The sequence below is a fragment of the Quercus suber genome, unplaced genomic scaffold, assembly GCF_002906115.3.
Source record: "Quercus suber isolate HL8 unplaced genomic scaffold, Cork oak 2.0 scaffold_83, whole genome shotgun sequence".
Taxonomy (NCBI): domain Eukaryota; kingdom Viridiplantae; phylum Streptophyta; class Magnoliopsida; order Fagales; family Fagaceae; genus Quercus; species Quercus suber.
In genome coordinates, this window is record NW_027069548.1 from 871325 (window position 1) to 880663 (window position 9339).

Genomic DNA, 9339 nt, shown 5'->3' on the forward strand with positions numbered 1-9339 from the left:
ACTGAACGCCACGTCGCTTAGTATTATTCGTGAGTTGTCACTATGATTTTTGTTTTGATAAACACACATAAACTGGAAGTTTTTAGTATGAAGAGGTGTTTTGGCTGTTTACCGTACATGCCATGCATGCATCTGACCAGATACTGTAATCTTTCTGTGCAGCTTACTTCCACCACTATTCCCATATGCTACTATTTATTTTACTTCCATTATTCTCTCTCTCTCTCTCTCTCTCCCGCTCTCGCTCTCAAGTAGGCAGCTCATTGCTTCGTGTTGAGTTTAGGGACAATCTGGGGTCCAAGCTGGATTTTCCTTTTTCTTCTATTTTTAAGAACCAATTCTTATATTTTCATTTGACAAAATGCATTTTGTATATGACATATTCATTCTTGACGATTTTTCACAAAGTGACGGCGAAAGGTTTAACATGTATAAATATTATCATTTTTTTCAATTCGATTAGATCCATTTAATCGTTGAACTATTTACTTGATCGTATTAGATTCATTCGTTCGTTGAATTATTTACTTGATCATTGACAATTTTGAAATAATTCTAAATCTCTAATAGAGACACAAATCATCAATTTTGAAAGAATTAATTGTAAACCTCTTTTAGATACTAGTATATCTGATTTGAAGGGAAGAACTCGCAACAGTATCTCAATTTCAATACAAATTGTTTGATGGAGTGTGAACTCCAAAGCTTGACTGAAGAAGGAAAATCAAAAGAAAAGCAAAGTATCGAAAAGACTAGAATAGAATAGACTTGATAATGTCACTTCCTCACAACAAAAATTCTAATACAATTTTGCTTTAACTTATAAATTAATTGTAATAATAACTTTGGAAGAAAGAAACTTTTTAAACAAACATTTTTTTTTTTTTTTTGAAGGCTTTAAACAAACAATTTTAAAACCTTAGAATAGGCTAAAAAAGAAACCATAAGATTGAGGTTACTTGATATAGATTTTATTTAATATAACTTATATAAGAAGATGCTAAAAAGGCACCAAACTAGAAATTTACAGCAAGAAAATTAAATGCAAAAAGACATGTTAAGTACAAAGCCAACAAGGCAATGACTTGGTACTGCTCCTCCAAACTCCAATCCAAGCCTCAAATTCTTTCTGAGTCCTATTACATCACAGTAATGCAAGGATGCATAATGCATTTAGCTGTGGGGCAATCTAAAAATAAAAAGTTTGGACAATCGAAGCTGGGTTCATCCTAAATACAATTGATTAGTCCACAATCAGACTTTAATGCCCTGGGGTATGACTCACTATTTAGGTAACGTTCTTTCAACGTTTTGGCAAAAACAAGAACGCTCAATTTGTCTAGCCATGTGGCAACAGTGAGGCCACATACAATTGTGATTGCAATTTCAATTAAACAATTGTCTTACCTAATTTAGTAGTTGCGAATCATTTGGAAACCTTATTAGTTAAGAGCTACACAGGATAAATGATTGTAGAGGTGAGGGGCTAAAAGGTATATATTGGGCTGTGGGCCTAGTCCGAGGACGCCTAGTAGTTTGATGACAGATAAACGATAGTGAAGATATAAGAATTAGAACTCCACGAGCTAGCTGTGATTAAGATAGTTGGGGGAAGGTGGGCCGAGGTGGATGTCTCCTCGACTAAGCAAAGCTGAGGTCAGAAGGGGTGGTCTGTCATTCCGGGCGGTCTGCTATTCAGGGCAACGTTCCAGTAGATTTTGTTGATAAGGATACGCATCATAAAAACACATAACAGAGGGAAGCCATAAAATATCTAAGAGAAAGTTGCTACCACCGCATTGAATGCTCTATAACTAACTCTCTGACCGCATTAATGAGGAAGTGATATCTGAACAATAATTTTCAGCCTTACAGCTACTCCCAAAGACTTCAAGAAGGTGCTGATGGAATAAGGATCAACACCAGCAATTTAATCTACATGTGGAAGATGGAGATGAAAAGAAGAAGATAATATAAAATAGTGGGAAGACCCTCAGGGGAAGGGATCGAAAAATTAAGAGAAAAATACTGTAGTAACAAGAGTTGTGTTTGTAATCAAATTCGAGAGATATATACAAGAACTGATCTCGTCGAACTGTGCCGAGGACAATTTTTTTTAGACTAAACAGGGGAGACTCCATTTTCAATGACTTATGGAGTCAAAGTAGTGATTCCTCTGGAGACCGGATTCTTGACACTAAGGACGAGTTCTTTCACTCCGGGCAACAATGATGGGTTGTTAGAGAAGAGTTTAGATTTGATTGAAGAGCAAAGATAAAATGTCATGGTTCAATTGGCATATTATCAACATAAGCTCAAGTAAGGGTATGACGCCAACGTGAAGTTAAGGCCATTAGTGCCTGGAGACTTGGTATTGAGAAAGGTTTTGGGTATTGCGAAAAAGCCAGCATGGGGAAGTTAGGGCCCAACTGGGAAGGGCCATACCGCATCACCTTGGTGGCTGGAATAGGTGCCTATTATCTTGAAGATCTAGACAAAAATGTTGTACCACACCCTTGGAATGTAAATAACCTGCAAATGTATTATTATTAATGAAAGTTTCTTCTACCATATTTTTGTTTATTACATTATGTGTTATACTTCTTGTGGGGCCTATGGGCCTAGTAACCTCGGCTCACTTCACATCTGGCTCAGGGCCCATGCCGAGGAAGAAGTGTTGTACGAAGACGATGTATGAAGGCCCAAGCTCTTAGAACCCCTGCCGAGGATATCCCTGTCCTCGGTAGACCGAGACTAACCCCAAGTGGTGGGGGGGGGGGAGACGAGTTTAGGAGAGGTTGTCACCTCCACAATAAATGCGCTCACCTAACCCCTGGTCACATTAATGGAGATGTGACTCCTGGACTGGATAACCTTGGTCACTGTAAATCACTTGAGTATTGATAGTACAGTTGATGGGATGGACGGTCAGAAGGAAGGCGCATGGATGACCAACAGATGGAAGAAAGAGAAGAAGGAGAGGGGGCTATATAAGAAGAACCCAACAGAACAAAAAAAGGGGAGGAGAAAGGGGGAAAGGAAGGAAGCTCCTTGGATGAGCGTCGAGGAGCAACCTTAAGGAGTTGCCTGGATGCCTCGACCCCCAAAGGGTTGGAATTCCTGCTTTTAGAGTTGCTTGTCTGTTAGGGTCTAATTCTTCATCCCACTCTCTAAAAATGTATTGTTTGGGCATGTTGGGCTAGATTCCCATCCTTTTTCTGGGTCCAATCTAAAATGAGTCCCTACAATTGGCGCCGTCTGTGGGAAGAATTTGTGCACTAACAGGCACAACGGACGATCGTTCCAAAAGAGCTAGTTTACGGAAGGTTAACGAAGATGCGCCACAAAAAGAAAAAGAAAAAAAAAAGTATATAAATAAATGAATAAATAAACTTTTGCAAAAAGGTAGAAGATTCAAAGGAAAGGAGATGAAGCATCGCATTGTTTGATTAAATGAAAAAGAAGTACAAGATACAAACAGAGGCTCAGACATGCGCGTTTTAAAGCTAAGGCTACAAACAGAGGCCCAGACGGCCTTGACCTAAAGCTAACTAGAGGGAATAGGGCTGAGGCAGGCCTGTTTCAAGGCTACCAACAACTCCTGGGCCGGTGCGGTGGTGCCGGGGACAAGAGAGGAGCAGACGCATGGGCGCTTGGCGGCCCCTCCTCATGATGTTCCCTTGATTCTCTTCTAGCCCCACCGCGGTTGGCTGTTGGAGACGGCAACACTTGAGCACCAAACATGACGTAATCTTGCGAGTCTCCTCTGGCAGGAATGCACCCCAGAGAAGAGCGTTATGTACTTTAGGGACCTTCCTCCTAGCCGCCTTGCACGACACAATCAAGGTGACGCCCAAATTTTGCCACGCCGGAAGTCTGACGCAGACTATTGCCGTAGCGGCTCTCGGTCGAAGGAGGAGAGCCTTTAGCCTGTACGCCCTCACTCCCATCCGGGGCTGTCCCATTTCTCCAAACTCTTATCACAAGTCTGACAGGGTTATTGAAGGAGCTCGGAAAGTTGGGAGGACATATTTCCTGTTTTGTTAGAAGACTCATGAAGTGAAGGAAGACGCCTCCCTCCTGATAGCCTTATATAGGGAGTGGAAGTTGGTGAGAATTGATCTACGCAAAACACGAGGGAAGAATTATCGACGACATTAATCACGACCAAATTCCAAGGTGGCTATTGATCGTTAGATCTGCATCAATCTTCGAAAATATTACTGAGAGCACGCCTCGTGCATCGAAACGTCAAGCGGGAAACGCCAATAGTCAGGAGACGCCTTGTAACTGAAGAGGGCAGAAACTTGAGTTGAAGGAGGGATTACTGCCACGCGTAAGGTTAGAATTCCAAACCACCCTTGCCCAGGGCATTGAGAGGTTAGGGGTCAAGTCCACAGGGTGGCCTATTTCCGACGAAGCAGAGTATATGCCTGGGTACTAGACAGAACCAAGGTCTTGCATGGTCCTCGGACTCAAACCTATGGGAAAACTAGCTACTTACAGAAGAATAGAAGTGTTAGACAGAACCAAGGTCTTGCATGGTCCTCAGACCCAAACCTATGGGAAAACTAACCACTTAAGTATACCTGGGTACTAGACAGAACCAAGGTCTTGCATAGTCCTCGGAGTCAAACCTATAGGGAAACTAGCTACTTACAAAAGAACAGAAGTGTTAGACAGAACCAAGGTCTTGCATGGTCCTTGGACCCAAACCTATGGAAAAACTAACCACTCGAATATACTTGGGTACTAGACAGAACCAAGGTCTTGCATGGTCCTCGGACTCAAACCTATGGGGAAACTAGCTACCTACAGAAGAACAGAAGTGTTAGACAGAACCAAGGTCTTGCATGGTCCTCGGACCCAAACCTATGGAAAAACTAACCACTCGAATATACCTGGGTACTAGACAAAACCAAGATCTTGCATGGTCCTTGGACTCAAACCTATGGGGAAACTAGCTACTTACAGAAGAACAGAAGTGTTAGACAGAACCAAGGTCTTGCATGGTCCTCGGACCCAAACCTATGGTGTTAAAAACTATATATAATCTTTACTAGAAAATGACTATTTATATTATCAATAAATTACAAATAATAATTTGATATTTTAATTATCTTATTTACAAACTTGAACAATCTAATCCAGGTCTATATAAATAAATTTTTTTTTTTTAATAGTTGTACACATATATTATATATACTTAAATTAAGCCTCATACTCACGAGCTCATTAGTGAATAATTTTATTATGTTTAAACTTAGCTTGTTTAGTAATCAAGCCTAAAGTTGGACATGGCTTTTTTTTTTTTTTTTTTTTTTTTTTGCGAAATGAACATTAAAAAAATATTTTCCTAAGTTGAGTATGAGCTATCCATAAGCAACTCGGTTTATTTTTTTTTTTTTTTTTGAAAAGGCAACTCGGTTTATTCACAACCATAGTTTAAGTTTTTGGCCAAAGTCGTTGGGATGGTCCAACGAGGTTAGGCTCACACTAGGTCTCTAGGCTTGCTCATGAGACTAGCCACATTGGCATTGTACTATCCTCTCCCTCCAAATAATGAGAAGAAAGAAAAATTGTTCCAATCAATCAGGTATTTTACATCATAAAGCAAAGATCAATTTCTTATTCCCTTTTCTTAGAGTCAATAAGCTCTAGTTTAAATGATATCTCTTTCATTGTATGAAAAATGTGATGGATGAAATGGATATCTTGTAATTTAGGCTGTGTTTGTTCGTGTAAAACGTTCTCCGGAAAATACATATTTTCCGGAAATGCTATTTTCCAGAAAAGGAAAATATTTTTAAAGTGTTTGGTTGAATTATGAAAATTGTTGTGAAAAATATTTTCATGTGTTTGGATGTATTCTAAAATGCTATTTTCCGGAAAATTTTTCACATTATTACAAAAATTTCAACGTGGCATCCAATTCAACAACAATTTCCGGCAGCAAATTCCGGCAACAACAACAACAACAATCAGTTCATCCAAAAAAAAATAACAACAACAACAATTAAAAATAAAAAAAAAAATAAAAAAAAAAAAACGGAGAGACGAGGATCAGTTCATCCAAAAAAAAACCAACAACAACAATCAAATTAAAAAAAAAAAAAAAAAACAGAGAGACCGAGGAAGAGAGAGTGTGGAGGCGACGGGTCTGGGTCGGCGACGAGATCGAGGTTCGTGGGTTGCTCTGGGTTCGTCGGTTGCTCTGAGTCGAAGGCAATGGGTCGGCGACGAGATCGAGGTTCGTGGGTTGCTGGGTTCGTCGGTTCGTGGGTTGCTCTGGTCGAAGGCGATGGGTCGACGACGAGATCGAGGTTCGTGGGTTGCTCTAGTTTCGTCGGTTCGTGGGTTGCTAGGTTCGTCGGTTCGTGGGTCGAAGGTCGCCGGCTGTTGCTGGTCTGGGTCGTTTCGTCGGTTCGTCGTTCGCTGGTCTGGGTCTCTCTCTCTCTCTCTCTCTTTCTTCGTGCTCTCTCTCTCTCTGTTTTCCGGAAAATAGCATTTGAAGTGAAAATAGAAGGTGAAATCAATTTCACCCGTGGGAGCTCTGTTTTACGGTCAAAGCTGAAATGATTTTCAGTTGACCAAATTTTCCAAATCAGCCAAACACTCAAGTTTTACGGAAATGGTTTTCCGGAAATACTTTGAAGTCAAAACAAACACAACCTTACTAATAATTTATGTTATGTTATGAGTTATTTCACATACTAGGTCTACTTTGCCTTGGACAGGCAAGAAATTGACCTATTGTCACCTTCAAATGACAATCTAAAGGTAAAATTAAAGTCATAGTAATAGTCAAACAAATGAGGCTTGTGAGCAAAAAAGATGTACTAAATGAACGACAAGTGATCAAATGATTGAAGCTTTTCATAAAATACATGTCATGAAACACAAATTGTTGTCGGCCTTTCTTTGTCAAAAATATAAGAAATAAAACTCCCCTAAGCCACATCCCCTATACGTATATAAATGGAGTCGTCACCACAAACTCCATAACAAAGGCTATTAGATACGTATGTTATCTGTATCTTTTCGTTTTTTTTTTCTTCACTCTCACTCATTGCGTTGAGAAATTTGAGATGATGGGTATGCATAAATAATTATGGTGTGATTTTCTGAAGAGAGACAATATATGGAATTCGGACCCATGTACGGGGGCAAATCAGCCGCCCATAGATGCACTAACCGGCGAGATTCTTGCTTGATCTTTTGCCATCCACTCACTGATTTGTATGCATTTGTCAACATATGTATACGGATCAAGCACACTGTTTTTGCTGTCCTACAATTGGTGTGACTAATATGGCTCTTTCATTCACATCTTTTGGCCTATATATTGGCTATTTAGCTTGGACAAGTCTATCAATTATTGGGTTACGTTTCAACAATGGAACTCTGTGGTGGGGCTATACGATGTTCTTACAAGAAAGTTAAAAATTGTAAGATTGAAGTGAGGTTAAATTCATTACTATAAAGATTCAAAAAAAAAAAAAAAAACCACTAGATTTCCCATAAAGGTAGAAAAATGAATAACCCATCATTGTATAAGTCTACATAAGTAAATTATAAGATATTGATCATTGACTAGAAAGTACAGATACTTCATTTAGAGTGTCATATCCGTGTCATACCAGTGTCAAACACGGAACACGTCTAGAACACTTTTGCACTCATGTCCCAGTTGTATCCTATTTTATAAACAAAAAAAAAAAAAAAAAATTACAGGACACAAGAGCGACACTTATCTTTTATTTCTTTTTAGTTTTAATCTTGAACACTTATCTAGTTGTCTTTTATTCACTCTTTTAGATCTTATTCTTTGCTTAGTATTCTAATTTCTAAATATCATCTATTAGTCATGAATTCACTTTATTATCCTTTATTACTCTTAAATTGGTATATTTAAAATTATATGAAAAAATAAATTCTTAATAATATTTAAAAATAAACTTAAAAATATATTAAAAAATTAATTAATATACATATCCCCTCTGTATCCATGAACTAATTTTTCAAAAACTACCATGTTACTATGTCGTGGTTGTATCCATACTCGTAACTGTGTTTGTATCCGTGTTTGTGATTTATAGTTCAATGATGATAGATTAATAATAATGGTGGTGATTTCATTGGTTGGTATATAGAAAGTAATGATAGTGGCTTCTCAATGCTAACCCATATAAAGAAAAACAATATTACAAATTTCCAAATTTCAATTTTGAGTAAAATTACACCTCAAAATTTATGATCCTTAATTCAACATAAAATAACTTAAAATTCCACCAACATATTGTGTTCTATATCTTAATCCAAAACTTAAAATGTAATGTTTTTTTTTTTTTTTTAATTTTAAAGAAATTTATATAGTGACAATGGGACAGGATTTGATAGTATCAAATTGTAAGCCAGCCACTCATAATAAAAATGAACAACATTGCAATTTGCAAGTGATTCTGATTGCTTGAGTGAACAGGTAATTGATGGAAACATGATCACAACATCACATGCACATGGGACGGTGGTGGGGATGCTTGGAATTAGGTCTTCTGGTATTTGTCTTTGTCCACATCTCTCTCTCTCTCTCAAAATTTTCCAAACATCTATGTAATAAGTACTAGAAGTAGGCCTAGTATAGCTATCCCTGGTTTGGGGTTTGAAGCCAAAAAAGAAAAAAGAAAAAAGAAAAAAAGAAAAAAGAGAGAGAGAGGGAGTGAATATTTGATATTGGGGGTCCTGTACTGTTACGTGGGCTATCCACAACTTATGCAGCTTTCACAATCTGTTAGATTGGAAAAGATATGGTCTTTGATGAGTCTTCGAAAACCTTTGTTGTATTCTCTCTCTCTCTCTCTCTCTCTCTCTCGCGCTAATGGGTGTCACTTTCCTAAACCACCAACTTTGGGCTCAGCTCCCGCGGCCCAGTCGGTTGGAGTGTAGACATCTCTTCCAGTTTTTGACCCCACCCATTTTCTCCCGTTTACTAATCAAGTGCTTTCTGGCCCCCACCCCATTCTTTACCTAGTTTCTCTTTTATTTTTCCCCCCAAGTTACAAAGATAAAAAGATATATATCTTAAAAAAAAAATTAATTATTATGTTATTGTGCCCCAAGTTTACCTTATAAAAGTAAAGATGTAATCTTTTGTATAATGAATAGTTTTTCAGTTGAGCCTTACATTAATATGTCATCTTTTGCATAGTTTTTCAACGAAGTTCAATATAAAAGGTTTCCAAGTTAAAATGAATTTTTCTTTAAAAAAAAAACCCTTAGGTGTATAGTGTATACTCTTATAATGAGTTATGAGTGTGAAAAGATTTTTTTTTTTTTTTT